The following is a 19,297-nucleotide window of genomic DNA, read 5'->3' as shown; positions in this document are numbered from 1 at the left end:
CATCCTAAGCAGGCTCCACACTGCCAGCGCAGAGCCCAACACGGGACTCGAACTCACGAAACTGGGAGATCATGACCTGAGCCAAAGTGAAGAGTCAGACACTTCACCGACTAAACCACCCAGGCACCCCTGGTCTTAGTCTTCATCAAATTATCCAAGAGAAAGTTTTTTTTTAGAAATGTAACTTGTACCTGGTGTGGTTTATAAATTGGTATTTCTTCTACTCTTCCTAAACATGTGACCTCTTTTTCAATGCCATGGAAAAGGCCCACAGACTTCAGGCAGGTGGGTGTGCCTGCCTAATATGTACCACAAGGCTGGTACCAACGGCTGCTCAGCCCTTCGTCCAGATCCTGGCCAACCCGCAGCTGGTAGCCTCTCTTGGATAAGTTACAGTTTTTTGAACACTTATGAGTTTTCTCATATGCTAAGAGGAAATAGAAATAATAATCACCTTCTTGGGTTGGTAGTAGAAATAAATGTACCTTACTTGACTTAGCCCTGAAGGAATTTTAGTAAATTGATTTTGTATGTAATTCTTTTAAAATAAGGAGATTTCAGTTAGAAATTAAAGAGAGAGGGGCGCCTGGGTGGCTCAGTCAGTTAAGCGTCCGACATTGGCTCAGGTCATGATCTCGCGGTTCGTGAGTTCAAGCCCCGTGTCGGGCTCTGTGCTGATGGCTCAGAGCCTGGAGCCTGTTTCAGATTCTGTGTCTCCCTCTCTCTCTGACCCTCCCCCGTTCATGCTCTGTCTCTCTCTGTCTTAAAAATAAATAAACGTTAAAAAAAATGTTTAAAGAGAGAGAGAGAGAATATAAATGGTTTTGAAAAAAACTCTTGGCAATGCTAGTGTATTGTATTTTTCATCAGTTTCCAATGCATCCTAATGGTGTATGGGAAAGAATTCCCAGGATTCTTACTATCAATGTGTTTTTAAAAAGCAGGGTGTGGTTAGCAGAAAGGAAAAACAAATTCTCTTCTATAGACTCCAGAAAAGAGAACAGCCCAGCCTACATCCAGACTTTAATCTGTGAAACCTGTCAGGCTTTGGCCATGTAAGATAATTAAGTCTTGTTTTAAACAGTAAGCCCGTGGTAAGTTTTTATAGCAGCAAATGGAAAATGAATACACCTACCTTGTTTCACCCACCAGGAAGTATGCTTCATGTGAACAGGAACTGATCTAGTGGTCACCATATTTCTTGTGCCAAGAATAGTGATTGGTACATAGTAAATATTCACTAAATTGTTGATGAATTTCAATTAATAATTTTGGATTAATTAATCATTTTGTCAGATTCTACATAAAGACTTTCAAAAGAAAAATGTATCAAATAATAACTGCTTACATTTTATAATTCAACAAGCAACTTTCTGTGTTATTTGGTTTTATTTTAGGATAGAATATGAATGAAGTACATGGTGCATTTAGTATTATTTTTAATTTAAATATTGGGAAACTGAAGATCTGAGATGTGAAATAAACTTTGCTGCTTCAGGCAGGTGTAAAGGGGCAATCCTGTACTCCAAGTCTGGTATTTGGATTTCAAATCCTTCTGAGCATTTAGGGATTAATTAATTAATTTGTATTCACATTCATCAATAATCGAGTACTTAAGAACTGTGCAGCACACTAAGAACTAAAACAAAGTAAATAAATGACCCTGCCTCCATAATTCAGAACCTAGGAGCCAATACAGACATACAAATAATCACTCAACATAATAAGATAAAGCTCACAGTTAAAGAAGGCAGATTCAACACAGTTTTCAATGTCTCTCCAGTTACAGTCCCAAAATGGCAACACAGAAATAAAATATGGAAAAAACTAATAACGTCAAAGCAAAGCCAAAAGGACTGAGCACACAAGGTTGCTCCGTCGTGTGTTTTCAGATAGAAGCGAATGAACAGAAGAGGTGACTCCTGTGTCTGGGCAGAAGTGGTCACAGCTCCAAGTGTTCAAGGAGATGGATCCAGAAATTAGGGAACTGCCAACAAATTCCTGCAGAGGGTCAGACCTGAAGCAGCCCAGGTAAGACAGAGGAGGAACAAGACACAAGCTGAACACAGGGACACTAATCAAGAATCTGGATCTATCACAGTTTTCTTTTGCATAACTCTCCTGTTTCGAAAATACAAGACACTAAAGTACGCACACGTGCTTTGACAGACAGCATCGGTTCACTAAAACAGTACTTTTTCCCAATTCCTTTCTTTCTCTCCTGCCTTCACTCTTTAGCCTTAAAAAATTGCATACCTGCCCTTCCCGTTCTCTAAAGCATTTGGGGTAGCTTTGTGCAACCAGTTTGGCCGATGAATTCCAGCCAATAAGATCAGAGTGGAAACCTTTTGGAGATCTTTCTTTTTTTTAATTTTTTTTAATGTTTATTTATTTTTGAGACAGAGAGAGAGACAGAGCATGAATGGGGGAGGGGCAGAGAGAGAAAGAGACACAGAATCGGAAGCAGGCTCCAGGCTCTGAGCCATCAGCCCAGAGCCTGATGCGGGGCTCGAACTCACGGACCACGAGATCGTGACCTGAGCTGAAGTCGGACGCTCAACCGACTGAGCCACCCAGGCGCCCCTGGAGATCTTTCTAAAAGGGTGTAATGTACGAAACAATGGCAGCATATTTACATGACAGGATACAGAGGAGAGAGTTAAGAATACATTCTCCTGATATTGCTAAGCTTTTAAACCAATGACAGTAACTTTCTAGTTCTAGATTTCCTACTATGTGAAAAAAGTCACCCCTATTTCCTTAAGCCATATATAGAAGTGTTTTCTGTTACTTGGAAGCAAAAATCATTCCTAAAATTTACATATACATAGATTTAGTAGAAACTCCAAAAGATGTATGTATATGAAATCATGAAAGAGAAGAAAATGTTGAGCCAGTTCCTGAGCGGTGGACTCAGGAGCCCAGGTATAGATTAGCTTTGGACAGGAAGATTGAGGATGTCTGTTTTGCTAGGACAGAAAGGACAGGTTTGATGATGAATATAGGTTCAAAAAAGGGTTAAGGGAGGGACAGCATGCTGAGAAATCTTTTGCCAGAAAACCTGAATTTTACTCTGTAAAGTAGGATGCAAAGTCGTGTGTATGTGTGTGTGCGTGTGCGTGTGCGTGTGTGTGTGTGTGTGTGTGTGTGAGAGAGAGAGAGAGAGAGAGAGAGAGAGAGAGAGAGAAGGCATGTGCCTGATGATAGATACTTGTTTGGTGGAGGGTTTGAGGAGTTAAAGAGAAAGTGACGTTTGCAGCCACAGTTGAGGTGGCTAGGAATGGAAGCTGACTACAATCATGGAGATAGTTACAAGCATTGGAGACCCACCGTGACTGCATGGTGATGACTCAGAGGTAGAGCTTTGCACATAAGAGAGCTGACAGTGATAACCACAGGCGCGTGTCAGAGGAGTCTATGCAGTACACCAGGAGGGGGAACAGGGATGTATAGTGTAGAATCAAGGACGTAGAAATCAATTGTTGCCATAGTGTAGTTTTGAAACATTGAATAGGATATGTAAGTTCTTGAGTCTCTGGTTCTTCAACTATACAACAGGGCAGTAATGCCTACTTCAGAGGGTTATTATCTTGTTGCATGAGGTAAATTTTATTAAAGGCTCAGTAGCAGACCTCACGTATGCAGCACTTTTCATTATCCTCTAAAAAAGAAAGCTGGAAACGCATGTGGTCCTGGCAAGAGTCGGGTTTCAGTTAAGGTTAAGACTATCAGAAAAGAACCTCTAGTTTTTGGATTGTGCCAACAGATCGCTAGGAAAGAAATTTAGGATAAGTTATTGCAGCTTCCCCCAGCATCATCTGGCTTTAAGACACTGGCTTACAAGCGGGAGAAACAAATGGAAATGTCTCTCAACTATGAAGTCTTAAAACAGATTACCAATTAGAATTTCACAGTGAGTGCAATTGCATTTTTTTTTTTTGCCTTTAGACATTTCATCGATACATTCTATCGCCTTGCCTGCTCGAAGACTTTCATCAAGGAGAAGATAACCTTTTAGATAGTTATAAGGGTGAGTCAAGAGACCAGCAATCAATGAATCACTCAGGCTTTGTAAATGACACGGCAGTTTCATGATCTCTAACCTTTATTGCACAATAGATATTTGTTAGGAAAGATAAATAAAAGAAAGAAAAACCATTGTGAAACTACTCTAGTGGTTAACAGTGATAAAACTACATAGTATCGTGATTATTAAGATTAATAGAAGATGACAACTTTCTGGTAACTCTGATGACTATTACATCAGTTAATATTTTTTTTCATTTTTAATGTATTTGAACTTTCAAGCCTTGATTCATCCTGGATTGTGTCCAAAAATCAAAAGCCCACAGGAAATATTCTCCATGTTTATGTGAAATAACATGAGCTACAGTACATTGTTCCATATAATCCAGAAGCATTAAGAGGTATTAAAGTATCTGAATTTTAGTGTTCTTCTAGGATTGAAATTTGTTTTTCTAGTAAGTAAGCAAGACATTTATTCTCTATTTCATGGATAACGGAATGACACATTAGAATCTGTGCACATTTTTACTGTACCTGAGAATTTTATTTTTTCCTCAAAGCCAAAATTGTCCTTTTTTTTGAGGAAGAAAATGAAATATCTACTTGTTAGTCCAAATACAGTCAATTATTATTACAATTATTTTTTATTAAAATTTCCCAAGACATGCTGATCTCTGAGAAGTCTGACATTTTGTTTAGTTAACACTTATAAAAGCCATTCAAAACAGAACTTTGAAAAACATTGAATCTCAGAGTCCAGAATTAAATGGGGTTTGGTAACGTTTTTGGCCTTTGGTTATTCAACTAATCTAAGGGAGAAAGAGAATAAATCAATTCTTCTGTGGATAGGTATGGCCAAGCCAATCAATCACTGTTTCCAGTTTTCATGTTACAAGTTGTTAATACAAAGACACTAGAGACAGGTGCTCTGTATTTAAATATTACTCTGTGAGCATTATTTAAAAATAGATGTTAGTTGGGTTATTTTGAGTAATTTTAGGTTTATAGAAAAATACAGAATAGGCAAAGTATTCCCATGTTCCCCAACACCCTTCCTCTGGTTTCCTCTATTATTAACATCTTGCATTATTGTAGTACATCTGTTAATATTGGTGAGTACTCATGCATTATTATTCATTAAGATCCATAGTTTAAATTAAGGTTCATTCTTTATGTTTAACATCGTATAGGTCACCTATTCTCTTCCCTTCAAATTCTGGGCATCTACATATCTTTTTAGTGTCTCCATAGTTTTGCCTTTTCTAGAATGTCAAATAGTTGGAATCATACACCACGTAGCATCATCAGATTGGCCTCTTTCACTTAACAATATGCACTTAAGTTTTCTCGTGTCTTGTGGGAGCTTGATGGCTCACTTTTTTATTGCTGAATAATATTCCATTGCATCAATGTGCCGAGTTTGTTTGTCCATTAACTTACTGACGAGCATCTCGATTGCTTCCTGGTTTTGGCAATTATGAATGAAGCTGCTCTGCAGGCTGATATTCATGTTTTTGAGTAATAAGTTTTCAACTCATATGGTTAAATATCATGGAACATGATTGCTAGGTCATATGGCAAAATGATACTACGTTTTGCCAGAAATTCTGCAAAACTGGGTTACAAAATGACTGTGCCATTTTGCGTTTCTGTCAGTAACGTACAACAGCTCTTGTTGCCCCACATCCTCACCAGCATTTGGTGTTGCCAGCGTTTTGGAATTTTGCCATTCTAACAGGCATGTAGTGGTATCTCACTGTTGGTTTAATTTGCAATTTCCTAATGACATATGATGTTAAGCATCTTTTCATATGCTTATTTGCCATCTGTTTATCTTCTCTAGTGAGACTTCTGTTCAGATATTTTGCCCATCTTTTAATTGGATAGATTGCATTTTTAAAAAAATATTTGAGGGGCGCCTGGGTGGCGCAGTCGGTTAAGCGTCCGACTTCAGCCAGGTCACGATCTCGCGGTCCATGAGTTCGAGCCCCGCGTCAGGCTCTGGGCTGATGGCTCAGAGCCTGGAGCCTGTTTCCGATTCTGTGTCTCCCTCTCTCTCTGCCCCTCCCCCGTTCATGCTCTGTCTCTCTCTGTCCCAAAAATAAATAAACGTTGAAAAAAAAATTAAAAAAAAAATATTTGATGCCTCAGGACAGACATAGACAAAGGCAATGATGCGAAAGCCAGCAAGATTTGACCAGGGGTAATGGAAGTCTGTGTCAATAAAAGGAGGTTTTTTAGCCATGGTATAATTTAAGTGAGAGCTGTTACCATGTCCATTCAGATTCTGTTAGGTGTAAGAAGACGTATTCTCAAGTACATTCCAATTGTTGGAATGAAGAGATTGACCCATTTTTCTCTTGCTGTAATCAAACATTTCAGTGTTTAATATTTAAATCACTCCTCTTGCTTTAATGAACAACCTTGTGTTAAGAATTCTTTCATTTATCTTACAAGTATCTATTAAATTGCTACTGTGTGCTAAGTACAGTTTTAGGTTGAGAACTGTAGTGATGAATCAGACAAATGTCCCTCAGTTGGAGGAACTTACTGTAAATTTGGAAGAGTCAGACAATTAAGTAAGTGCATAAAAAATAAGACAGTTTTAAAGAAAGAAAATTAAAACAAGAGAATGAATAAAATAAGATAGGATTAGTGAGATAGAGGCTGATTAGAAGGGGCGTCAGATCAGAGAAGGAGCCTCTGAGAAAGAGACATTTGAACCAAACCTAGGTTAGGAATCAGAGGTGGGCAGATGGTGGTGATAGGTGTAGGTTTGGGCTGGAAGAGTGCTTTCCAAACCTGAAGGAAGAACAAGTGGGAAAGCCACGAAGTAGGGCCGAACTTGGCCTATTTGAGAAATAGAAAGCCAGTATAGCTGAAGCGCGATGAATGAACTGAGTGAACTCTAGGGACACCTTGCCCAACTGCTGATGGTTTTCAGGAAAACAAATGAACAAACAAATGCACATGAAAACATTTCAGCTACAAAATAAAATCTTGTACTACTGCTAAATTAAAACTTCAGAGGAATTAAGCAATGAAAAGTTTATAGTATCACTCTCCAACAGGCAATTCGATATTAAAACAATAAATACCAAACCATAAAATAAGTATATGGAAGTCTAACTTAATTCTGATTTTTCCCTGGATGGCTATTATGGCACACACTAAAATATTACCCAACCTGTATTTCTCACCTCCATTCCTATTAATATAACCTAAAATTTGTTGGAGATTGCAAGGTCCTAGCTTGCTATTTCAATAGCTCTTACCGCGGAGAATTGCCATATGACACAGAGAATAACAGTAAGTCATCAACAAAATTCAGATGGTAAATTGTGGGAAATCTGTTGATTTCCTGATAAAAGAGCAAGAACAGAAGAGATTGCCTTCACTCCCATACCCCTTCTGCCTTGAGGACTTTCTTGGTGTATCCATCTGTAGCAGCTATGTTGCAATCATTAGGCTATAAGCCAAGTTCTCTGATAACACCACAGTGCAAATGAACCTAGACAAGTAACAGCACATCTCCCGAGGCCTGGTTAGCTGAGAAAGCAGTATATGGCTTCAGTGTAGTCAGGCTTTCTGTCTTTGTCGCTCATACATGTTCCTAATTGCTAGAACTATTTGATGATTTCTTCTCTAATCAAATAGCAAAGGATCACTTTTACTTTGAGGGGTGTGGATACACTCTGTACTTGTGCTCAGTATAGTCACCCCGACTTCAAAGAGCACAAACAGGAGGAAGCCACGTGCACTGAGCTCTTACCAGGATCCAGGGGAAGCTCTTAAAGCCAGATGTATTTATCACTTCAGCATCACTATGAAGCTGGTGCTCTTAACATTCACAGTTTATAGATAAGGAATCAGAAGTTCAGAAATGCAAAGTAACCAGTCCACAGCCAAACACCTCATGAGTGGCAGAGTCAGGGTCTGAACCCAGGTTCCAGGGCCCCTGGCTCTAATCATTCTGTAGGACTGTCTCCTAGAATTAATGAGCCATTTCTTTTTTTTTTTTTCCATTTTAATTTTTTTAATTGTGGCAAAATACACATAGCATAGAATTTGACATCTTAACCATTTCCAAGTGCATTTCCACTAATAGTGCACAAGTCCCATTTCTCCATGTTTTTCTTAACACTTATTATTTTCTGTTTTTTGACAATACCGTCATTATGATACAAAGTATGTAGAGCTCTTTATTTTTTTTTTGGTGTGAATTTTTTTTTATATATATGAAATTTATGGACAAATTGGTTTCCATACAACACCCAGTGCTCATCCCAAAAGGTGCCCTCCTCAATACCCATCACCCACCCTCCCCTCCCTCCCACCCCCCATCAACCCTCAGTTTGTTCTCAGTTTTTAACAGTCTCTTATGCTTTGGCTCTCTCCCACTCTAACCTCTTTTTTTTTTTTTCCTTCCCCTCCCCCATGGGTTCCTGTTAAGTTTCTCAGGATCCACATAAGCGTGAAACCATATGGTATCTGTCTTTCTCTGTATGGCTTATTTCACTTAGCATCACACTCTCCACTTCCATCCACGTTGCTACAAAAGGCCATATTTCATTTTTTCTCATTGCCACATAGTATTCCATTGTGTATATATACCACAATTTCTTTATCCATTCATCAGTTGATGGACATTTAGGCTCTTTCCATAATTTGGCTATTGTTGACAGTAATGAGCCATTTCTTTACGTAAGATTCAGTGGACCAGACCAATGAGATTTTATGTACAAATTCTGATTCCTTCAGAGTTGATATGAAAAAGGATAAATTCAAAGTGACTCTACATGTACATATGGTACATGTACATGTAATCTACTACTTGTACATATTAAGGTTTAGTATTTATACATATGTTTTTATCATGGTCTTTATAATGAGTAGTTAATAGTCTCGCAGGGGAAAAAGTGGACTCAAATAGCAGTCTTGATGGAGTGCCAAGCATTAGCCTCACTTGAATTAAAATGGCTAAGTAATATATATTTTTTCTTTTAGAAAGCAATTTTAAAGAAAACACTAGCAGATTGTTATGAGACGAAATTCGCGAATAGTCTGCTAATAAAGGCCATTGAACAGTGTGTGTTTCTGTTTGTTTTGGAAACTGAGAAAACGTTTGTACACGGTCACCGCAGCTGTTCAATGTCTTTCTTGAGCTAGAGGTTCCCTGTTGTTGTGGCATAATTACAGAGCCCTGTGTGCCCAAGAACCTCAAAACAATCTGCATTTCAAAGGAGCTCAAGAGCCAAGCAATCTGTCAGTTCAAGCCCATACACTATTCAAAGAAGAAATTTGACAGTAAAAAGTCTTTACACAAATAAGAAAATTGAGTTACAATAAAGTTAAGAGAATTAGTTCATGTTTCACAGGTTATTCTGTTACATGGATTTTAAGAGGAAGGCATCTCTTTAACCATTAATACTCATTAACGAAATTTCTCATGAGTGTATGAAGGCAATTAATAATGGCGTTATTGTACCCCTAAGAGCCCTTCCTATTGCTTTTATATTACCAGAAACAATGCCAATACATATCTTTACAGTTGTGTTGATGGTGGTACAAAGTACTCTTTTTATGGAGAATACAAAATATCTAAACTCATATACTGATAACCTGGACAAATTTCACACAATCTCAGCATTCAAACTGAATCATCAAGTATGTCAATGATAAGCAGCCTGTTCCATTGAGGTATCTGCTTGATTGTGACTCTCAGAGAGGCTTCCTTACCCCTTCAGAAAATAGCAGCCAGCCCTCATTTTCTCATTTCTTCCTTCCTTTATCTTCAGAGAACCTAAAATTGATGTATCTGTTTTTGTTTCCATACTTACCATCTTTTATCCCTCTAGAATAAGTCTTTGTCTATTCTCTGCCATTAGGATGCTGACCAGGGCTGGACTGATGGTAGATGCTTATTAAATGTTTGCTGAAATAACTAATGAATGCACATTGCTGATTTCTTCTCTGAACTACTTATTCAACGATACCAAATAGTCATCATGTCTTACTCATCCCTTCAGGTGAAATACAGACATCATAAGGTTTAACGAGCATTCCCTCTGGAAGATGTCCCCTTCCTTCTCCTGTGTGATAGCATAGCATATGTAGACAACACTACAAATATATTTACTTGTCGGATTAAATGCTTTTTTCATAATTATTTTGATAATACAAGTCCTTGACTCTTGGTTGAAAAAAACCCAAACATTATGCGTATTATATTTTATTCCAATATAATGTAACTTAACAAGGACTATGTAATTATTACACAAGATTTCATTTTAAAAGTTTAACATAAGGACTGCAGCAATCTTCACTGGCATAATAGTTAAACCCAGGTGGCACATAATTATCTTCATACTTTCTTATCTTTTTGTAACCGTAATCCAACAAATTACTTTAATTAACCATAATACTAAGGAGAAACAGGAGAAGTGATTAAGAAAATAACTTTCTAATGGAAGCATTTACTCTTATCCTTGACGCTGAAAAATAGATTTACGATGAAAATTACAAGACTTTCTCTCCGTGGGCTGAGATATAAACCCTCCTTTGGTACCGAACACTTAACAGAATATTTAATAAGCTATCAGAGGATAAAACAGAACTTACTAAATGAGAGGTTTCCCACACTCACACCTGAGCTCTTCTGCTTCTCTATTGAATCCTAGAGAACAAACCTTCACATTATAATCCAGAGGGAAAGGTACCTCTAGTCAAGTCTGAGAATCTGCCTCATCTACTTTATCATCACCCCTTGACTTGTTTCAAGTTTCACACTTTACAACAACTATTCTTTCCAATTAAGTGGTTAGGTGTTATGACTACTTCAAATGTTTTTTTTTTTCTTTTTAAATGAGTGGTGTTTTCACATTTTGCCTGTTTTTGGAATTTATTTACTTGGTTTCCTTTTGATTATTTCAGTGATGGCAATGCAGATGAAAATCCCTTTGCTCTGATATATTTAACTGGAGGATAATGGGTCTCATCTAATTTAAATCAGTACTTTCAAAAAGAAAACTTGATTTGTCTACAAATGCATTGATGATTCCATGGTTTATTTGATTAGTTTTGCACCCATATCTACATCTATGTTTAATATAAATTGAAATTTGTCTGTAATTATGACATTTAAAAAAACAAACATGAGGGACATCTAGGTGTCTCAGTCAGTTAAGCATCTGACTCTTGATTTGGGCTCAGGTCATGATCTTATGTTTCGTGGGTTCGAGCCCTGCATCAGGCTCGGCACTGACAGTGCAGATCCTACTTGAGTTCTTTCTCTCTCTCCTTCTCTCTGCTCCTCCCCCATGTATGTGCTCTCTCTTAAAATAAATAATAAAAAAAACACATGAATATGAACCCCTTTGATTATTTTAAAACTCATCTTTTGTTGTCTTCATGGTTATTAATTTAGTTTTTATGTATTATATAACAAAATAGCAAGGTGAGAGCAAGGGTTTCAGTTTATTACAGATAAGTACCTCAGCACAAATAACACATTGCAAATACTCTTTTTATTCATAGAAATAAAATATTCAATTACACGTAATTACTCTACATTGTATGTCACAAGTGCTCTTTTAGGAATCAAAAACATAGCATTAAGTTTGAAACTACTGTGGTGGGTAACATAGTTCAAGTATGTTTGTCTAAATTCTCCTAAATGTTGCTCATACTATTAGATTCAATTGTAAAAAGAATTCAACTATGGAGTTCAAAAGGAAAGGTTGTCATTATTTTATTTAATGATTTACAGACATAGCAATGCCAACAAACATCACCCACATCTTTAATGTGATAAATAGGACAGATGCTGGTTAAGATATGTTAAGCCTCCTTCTGTGTGTCATGTCTTACGGTCTACATCTAGCGTTATAAGCACAAATGCCTACAGAGACCAGGCAGAAAACGAAAATGGTAAGTTCAATTAGGTGCAAACATTAAATTACACCACCGTATGAATTTGTCTTTTATTTTCTACTTTTTATAGAATTCTGGAGAAAGAAAAAAAACTTCACTGTAGAAAAGGAACAGTGCAAGCACCATGAAAAATAGCGACTCCTACTTGGACCTAGTGGCAGGGAAATAATAGAGCGTAGTAATGGACATAAATGATCAGACTCTATGCACATTATAGAAGTAGTTCTAGTTCTAACAAGGTTAACTGTCTGTATACACACACACACACACACACACACACACACACACTTTTATAGTAGGTAATCATTAAATCATTATATTAAATGCTTATATATGTATGTATATATATTCATACATATAAATATATGTATATATAGTACGTGCACACACACACACACACACACACACACACACATATTGATGTAACTATTTGACACCAAGTAGAGATATCAAATAAGCTTTTAAGGGAAGAAGATTTCAGGGAAGTGGTTCCATTTATGTTAATTTGACAGCACTCAGCCCAGAGGGATGGTATTTAAAGCCATAAATGAGATTATCTACACCCACATGGACCAATATGGTAGACTTAGCCACAAAGGGCTTTTGAACATTAGAAACATGAGTCATCTGAATTGAGATGTATGGTAGGCATAAAATACCATAGATTTTAAAGACATTGTGTGAAATAATAATCTAAAATACCTCACTAATGATTTTATATTGATTGTACTTTCAATCATGTTTTAATATGTTGTCTTAAATAAAATATATTTTAAAATTAAAATTGCCTATTTTTACTTTTTATACAATTTTATTAAAAAAACAATTTTTTTTGAGAAAAAGAGTGTGAGCAGGGGAGGGGCGGGGTGGGGGGGACAGATGATTCAAAGTGAGCTCTGCACTAACAGCAGCGAGCCTGATGTGGGGCTCAAACTCACGAACCAGGAGATCAGGACACTGAACTGTGGCTGGTTTGACATTTTTGCTACATAGTCCCAGTTTAGAGTATGAAGGTAGAGAGAAGACAGAAAAGCTCCAATGACTGACCCATAAAACTCTCCTTTAATTAGAGGCAAGGTATTAATTTCTGAAACACAAGTGAATATGGTATTTGAAGGAGGAGAGAATCAAATATATTAAAAAATGTCGACAAGTCAAAATTAGAATGAAGAAATGACCACTGCTGTTAGTGATTTGGAGGTCATTGCTGACTTTGACAAGGGTTAGTTCAGAAAAGCTATAGGGATGAAATCTAAATGGAAGTGAGTTCCAGAGAGGTGGGAGAAAAGGAATCGAGTGTGAACAACTCTTAAAATGGATCAGAGAAATCTTTATCCATTCATGTATCAATGGACACTTGGGCTGCTCCATAGTTAGGCTATTGTAAATGATGCTGCAATAAATGTAGGGGTGCATATATCCCTCAGAATTAGTGTTCTTCTATTCATTGGGTAAATATCCAGTAGTGGAAGTACTAGATCATAGGGTAGTTCTATTTTTAATTTTTTAAGGAACCCCCACACTGTCTTCCACAATGGCTGCATAAGTTTGGATTCCCACCAACAGTACACAAGGGTTTCTTTTTCTCCACATCCTTGCCAATACTTGTTGTTTTTTGTGTTGTTGATTTTAGCCATTCTGACAAGTGTGAAGGGATATCTCATTGTGTTTTTGATTTGCATTTCCCTGGTGATGAGTGATGTTGAGCATCTCTTCATGTGTCTGTTGGCCACCTGTATGTCTTCTTTGGAGAAAAATCTGCTCGTGTCTTCTGTCCATTTTTCAATTGGATTATTTGTTTCTGGGGTGTTGAGTTGTATCAGTTCTTTATATATCTTGGATACTAACTCTTTATCAGATATGTCATTTACAAATATCTTCTCCCATTCAGTAGGTTGTCTGTTAGTTTTGTTGGTTGTTACCTTTGCTTTGCAGAAGCTTTTTAATTTGATAAAGTTCCAATGATTTATTTGCTTTTTTTTATTTCCCTTGCCTCAGGAGACATGTCTAGAAGAATGTTGCTACAACCAGTGTCAGAGAAATTAGTTGCCTGTGCTTCCTTCTAGGATTTGTGTGGTTTCAAGTCTTATATTTAGATCCTTAATTCATTTTGAGGTGTTTTTTTTGTATGATGTAAGACTAATTTGCTTCTTTTTATTATTATAAGAATGTTGCATTGAGTAGCATTTTGACTGAAGTTTTATTTACATCTTTGATAATTTTATTAGGATAAAGTATAAGAAATTATAAAGAGAGGGCATATATGTATTTATATAAATTTTAATAACAATGTGAAAGAGTTCAAGAAAAATATTAGACCAGATTTCACTCTCACTAACAACACATGGAACTGCCTCCTCCAAGAAGTCTTAAAAATAGTCGTTATAAAAAACAAAATGAAAAAAAAAGTGGTTATCATGATTACAGAGGTACTCCTGTAAAAAATAACTACTGCAAAAATATTTTGAATGTTTTCTAAATTGAGAATTTGGTGAAATTGCTGAAGCTTATTCCAAGAAAAATAAAGACTCTTCCAAAAATTTGTACTCAAGATAAGAAGGTGCTGTGACTTTGGTCTTAACCCACTTTTCCCATTTTTATATACTGAGATTCTAGGATGAAAATAAACCGGAAAACATTTTAAGTCACTTCCACACAATCTCATTGTATTTGAAGTATGTGAAATTGAATGCAAATACAAAAAAAAAAAAAAGACATAAAAACATGCTTTGTAATTCACATGAATATCCCTTCCTTCATTGTAAGACCAATGGCAATAAACCTGAAAAATGTTTGGCCTCTCTGTTTCAATTTCACGATGGTATAATTAAGTTATTGACCTGTGTTGTACCAACTGAGGCCTTTGTCAGAAAGTAAAGCAAAGATTGGTCTTTGTAAATATATGTAGGCAGTTAGAATTGTAATTATGCATGATTTCAGTTATGGCAAGCGCTTGAATAAGCTGAAAAATGTCCTGAGAAACAGCTGTTTGTGTACTGATACAGGGTTTCATAGTTTCTAAATAATAGAGGCACAGAGACTATTGTGGATGTTGACGTGGGAAGAAAAGTGGAGTAGGGGTGATGAATTGCTCAGCAGGGTTGAACATTCAGGGCCTGGTGATTATAATCTCTTTAGAAGGGACACTTAATAGGATATTATACAAAGTAATAGTGTAACAATTGGTGAAGTAGAAGTTAAAATATTGCACTTTACAAGACATATCATGAGAAAATGTGTGCCAAGTAAGGTGTTGCATTGCTGAGTTCACATGCAGTGTAGGGAATTTCAAGGGGATCATTTGCATATTTTTAAGAGCTAGAGGACAGACTCCTTGTTTAGAAAATAGTACCCAGCAACTGCCAAGTGGAGTTGGCTACATCTAAAAGAATGTTTTGCTTTTGACCTGTTGGAGTCATTTTCATGTGTGTTCTTAGAAATCTCGGAGGTAAGAATAGGAAGAGTACTTTTTGAATGTCTTCTTCTTCTTAGGCACCCTTTTAGTTTAACTTTGTGTAAGATGTCACCTGTAATCTGTTAACTCCCCTCTGGTTGGAATTAATTCCCATCTAGAAAACAAGGAAACTGAGGCTCTGGAAGATTAAATAACTTTGTTCCCTGTACACAATTCATGGGAGATGCTGATATTTTAACAAAGTAGTACAACTGAACAAAACAGTGCCCAAATCTAAAGTTCATCCTCATTTTTTAAGCCATGAAGGTGTAACATGGGAACTTGTGATGATTTAAGATTTTATTCCATCGTCACACTGAAATAGGTATTAACATTCTGTTTGGCCTCTGCCCTGAAATAGGAGAACTTCAGCTTGAACATAATATTCCTTAAATATGTTCAAACTTTGCAGGACATTGACATTTCAACCTCTAATTGGTGATGTACATCTCAAAACAGAGTCCACCACTGCTATCAAAATGAAGTCTAAGCATCTTTGTTGCCTGTTTTCGTCTTCTGTCAAGTCACCCTGAAATCCTAGCTCCAGACATGCTCACTCACTTCTAGTCACCTAAACATGCCAGGATCTCACCAACCTATTCTGTTCTCTATGCCTGAAGCACCCCTCACTCTCCAATCTCAAACAACTGATATGCACCTTGACTTCTTAGTAATTTTCTACCCAAATCCTTCTCTGACATTTGTAAGTTGAAAGCACTGCCCCCCCTTTTTTTTCTGTTCCTATCACATTTCAGATTCGGCCTTTTGTATCATTTAATGTCCTATATTTCAATCGTCTGCTTTCTTCTCTATCTTTCTCACTAAACTTCAAACACTTTAAAGGGTGGGGACATCTCTTAGTCATTAATGTAATCTAATTTGTTGAGACCTTAATAAATAATAGATACATGAATATATAAATTAAGTATAGTTTAAGTATGTTAATATATAGTAGCTATAGTACATATACAACTAAGTGACTCGATCAAAGCTATTTACTTGCCAAAAGAAAAAATCACGGTCTGAAAAATGAACTGTCTATATTAAGGGCTCTACCATGTTAAGCTGTGGGTCACCCAGACTTAATACCTCAGAATCATTAATTAATGAATACCTAATTTGACAGAATCATAAAAAAAGAAAAAGAAAACAAATAAAAAAATCTAATATTCATAACACTGACATAAAATTATTATCATTAACAGAGAGCTATAATTATTATAGTTTTCTGCCATATATGTATTTGGAAAGTTACGATCATAACTTACATCCAATTTTATATTCTGATTTTTTAAGCTTTTTGGAGCTCTCTGAGGTATTTTATTTATTTATTTTTACTTTAAGCTTTTATTTTAATTCCAGTTAGTTAACATAGAGTGTTATATTAGTTTCCGGTGTACAAAATAATGATTCAACAATTCCATACATCACCTGGTGCTCATCACAAGTTCACTCCTTAATCCGCATCACCTATTTAACCCATCCCCTCACCCACCTCCTCTCTGGTAACCATCAGACTGTTCTTTATAGTTAACAATCTATTTCTTGCTATGACTATCTCTGTCTCTCACTTTTCCCCCATGAGCAATTGTTTTGTTTCCACATATGAGTGAAATCATATGGTATTTGTCTTTCTCTGTCTGGTCTATTTCACTTAACATTATATGCTCTAGCTCCATCCACGTCTCTTCAAATGGCAATATTTCATTCATTTATTATGGCTGAATAATATTCCATTGTATGTATATGTATACACACACACACACACATATATGTGTGAAGATGTGATATATGTATCTTCTTTATCCATTCATCAAGTGATGGACACTTGGGTTGCTTCCATATCTTAGCTATTGTAAATAAGGCTGAAGTAAACATAGGAAGGCATGTATCTCTATGAATTAGTGTTTTTGTGTTCTTTGGGTTAAATACCCAGTACTGCAATTGCTGAATGGTAAGGTAGTCTATTTTTAACTTTCTGAGAAACCTCCGTAATGTTTTCCACAGTAGCTGCACCTGTTTGCATTCCCAAACAGTGCATAAGGGTTCCTTTTTCTCCACATCCTCACCAACACCTGGTGTTTCTTGCGTTGTTGATTTTAGCCATTCTGACAGGTTTTAAGTGTTATAAAATTTTCCTATAATAAAAGCTCTTTAGAAAAGGCACTAAAGTAATTGAAGTTGGCAGGGGTGGGTAGAATCCTCAAGGTACGTACTTTCAGAGAGCTGATCTGTATTGTAGAGGAGAAAAAAAAAGAATTTTCCGTATACTTTTCTGAATTCCTATGCACACGGGAGACCGTAAAAAATGAGCAACTCTCCAAAGTGGCTTAAAATTCTGGATTAAATATCATCTTAATAGGAAAAGAGGAAGGAAATGTAGGCTTCCTGGGGAGAGCAAATGATTTTTAGAAAAGATAAATAGACCCTTGGAAGAATAGATGGAAGGTATAATAGTCTGTGACAAAGTGTCTGGATGGGGTGTCGACACTTCTAGTTTCCTTTCCTGTGATAAGACTCAATCTTCCCTAATGATGAAACTGTAGTGGAAAGGCTCTATAACAACTGAGTTCCTTTTGTGGGACCTTTATTTAGGCAGCCATGGGAAGTCCAGAAAACTTTTCCCTGAATTTGCTGTTTTTCAAATGCCTATGGCTCAAAATAATAAGCCAAAGTGGCCTGTTTTGGGTAGCATATTCTACTATCCTTCAGGATTACCGAGATTGATCATTTGTCCCCTCACCTGCAGCTCAAATCTGTATGTGTGCAACATTTTATGCAAGGAAGAGGCTCACAGAAGGAGAGGAGGGATTGCAGCAATAGCAGCAATAGAAAATTTCCTGTAAGCTATGTTTCTACTTAAACACTGAGACTGCCTATTTTATACCATCTTTATCAGCACCGAGTCAACTTTCTTCTTGAACAACAAAAACAAAAACATTATGAAAAGAATTCAGAATCATAAAGCAAAGATTGCAGAGGAACTGATACATAAACTGTTATTTCCAAAGGGGAAAAACAATCTTCAGTGTGTCAGCCAAGATAGACAGGTGAGTGGCTGAAAATCCCATTGAACGCAGTCTCTATGTTTAGATTCAAACATAATAAATATCTGTACTTTTCGGAGATGAATTGTCTTTTTAGCATTATATAATAATTAGCATAAAATAAAGAAATGATCGAAGAAGCTGGAAATTTGGATTCCCTAAAATTGATTTACATTTGAAAAGAAGAGAAATGTGTGCAGAAGGATTCATTATAAAATCTTTTGGGGAGCCTGTTTGGCTCAGGTCATGATCCCAGGGTCGTGGACTCAAGCCCCAAGTTGGGCTCTGCTACTGGGCGTGGAGCCTGGCTAGGATTCTCTTTCTCTCTCTCTCTCTCTCTCTCTCACTCTCTCTCTCTCTCTCTCTCCCTTTACCCCTCTTGCCCTGCTCAGACACGCTCCTCACTCTCTAAAATACAATTTAAAAGAATTTTTTAAAGAGAATCTCTTACCCCGCAAGTTTGAAAGCCAAAATCTTTTTAAGTATTACTCCTAAATAAGTGATGAAGCATTTATTTTAATGCAAAAGCAAACAGCATCCTATTGAAAAATCCAGAAGCAGCAGAGCAAAGTGAAAAGAGCACTTGACCTGACATACCAGTTTCCAGGCATTGCTTCTTTCTACTGCTCACTTTCCCAAGGCTTCACACAAGTCATTACCCTCACTGCACCCCTGTGTCTGTGTATAGGTGAGGTTTACGTGAAGAAAAAAAATAATGGGACAATGTATGGTAACATGCCTTGAAAACTGGAAAATTCTGTATGAACGTTAGGACAATTACTAATGTTGTCCAAGAGGAGACTATTTATCTGTTTATAGAAAATAAGCATGGAATATC

The 19,297-nt window shown here is 36.7% G+C and overlaps 1 pseudogene; it reads left to right on the top strand.

The window, feature by feature from the left end:
- Positions 1 to 257: 257 nt before the first annotated feature.
- Positions 258 to 19,297, top strand: part of LOC124505998 (transcription initiation factor TFIID subunit 10-like) — a 34,201-nt pseudogene continuing 15,161 nt past the window's right edge.

The sequence above is a fragment of the Lynx rufus genome, unplaced genomic scaffold (genome assembly GCF_022079265.1).
Source record: "Lynx rufus isolate CCGP_SWC_20201006 ecotype Redwood Valley unplaced genomic scaffold, mLynRuf1.p SCAF_9, whole genome shotgun sequence".
NCBI lineage: Eukaryota > Metazoa > Chordata > Mammalia > Carnivora > Felidae > Lynx > Lynx rufus.
This window is presented reverse-complemented; position numbering and strand designations above follow the sequence as displayed.